Source organism: Frankliniella occidentalis, unplaced genomic scaffold, assembly GCF_000697945.3.
Source record: "Frankliniella occidentalis isolate FOCC.00 unplaced genomic scaffold, Focc_3.1 Scaffold64, whole genome shotgun sequence".
Classification (NCBI taxonomy): Eukaryota; Metazoa; Arthropoda; class Insecta; order Thysanoptera; family Thripidae; genus Frankliniella; species Frankliniella occidentalis.
The window spans coordinates 453,376-454,706 of record NW_026267194.1 but is presented as its reverse complement, the minus strand read 5'-3'; positions in this window follow the sequence as shown (position 1 = coordinate 454,706).

Genomic DNA, 1,331 nt, shown 5'->3' with positions numbered 1-1,331 from the left:
CGCGAGATGACCACCACGGTCACGATGTTGCCGGCCACCCCCGTCACGAAGATGAGCACGTAGAGGACCGTGACGGGCACCACGACGTACAGCGGGTCCCGCTGCGGCACCACGACGGCCGGCACCCACGACACTTCCGTCGAGTTGGCCTCCATGCCGGCGGAGAGAGGAGGCACCAGGCGCTTGCTGCCGCTGCTGTCCCGACCCGAGCGGTCCGCGCTGGGAAAGGCGATGGAAAAGGAATTCGTGATGAGCGTCGTTGGAGGGCAGGGCGGGGTGGCAGCAGATAGCGGCGCGGCCGGTCCAGCGCCTGTGCACCTCGAGGTAGGGGGTGGTGTGGAGACGTGTGCACTTAACACTAGCCCCGACACAAAAGCCTCCTAGAACAGGGTCCGGACACGTCTGTGCTATAGGCGGGTCAGGTTAGACTAGACGACTTCCTTAGTTTTTCAAAACATTTCCGTAAATTGAAAAAAAAAAACATTTGCTTTCTCTTACCGAGAAAATGGTTCCATTGAGCTAATGATATAATTTCTATAATTCCCTTGTTCGAACGGAAATTTCCGTTCACGTAACATGATAGAATATTTTCGTTACTTTGAAGGAGCTATCTTTGTTTTATAGAATGATTCTTTACCCCTTGATGCATTGGAAAGTCATCATTTGAATCAACAGAAAAGTTCCAGTACAACATGAGTCATGAAATCAACGGAACCGTTTTCCGGGTGTTTGATGGGATCTATCCCTGCACTCATATCACTCCGAGTTGTTGCACGCACCACGGTGCGCAGTGGGGCGGTGTGCCGCACTGCCTGTGCAGGGACGGGGAGGTCTTCTTTGTTTGCCGCATTATTCACCGTCCATGGGCTCGGAAAGCGCTTCGAAAAGCTCAGAGCAGCCGCGCGGTCGTGACATCATGACGACGGGGAGCAAATAACACACGACGAGCGCCACAACCGCATACGGCCTTTCATGTAGTTCTGCAACTTTTGCCTTCCGAGTGGAAGGACGCGAGGGGGATGTGCTGTGCTGGGCCGGCGGCCCGCGCCTCTCCGGTCCCTTCATATGTACCACTACGTGATGAGGACGCGGCAGCAGGGCCGGGCTATACCCTACGATGCACCGGCAGCACAGGCCCGCTCTGCAGCACACGCTGTGTTCAAACGCCTCTCTAACGCGTGAGCGCGTCGCGATGTAGAAGACGTCCTGGGGGATGGTATGGCGTGGCGTGGCCCCGGAGCTCGCTCGCTCGCGCGCCGCCACGCCCACGCCGCCCCGCGCTCGGCTGAACCCCAACGAGGACGGCGCGGGGCGGGGCGGGGCGGGGCGGG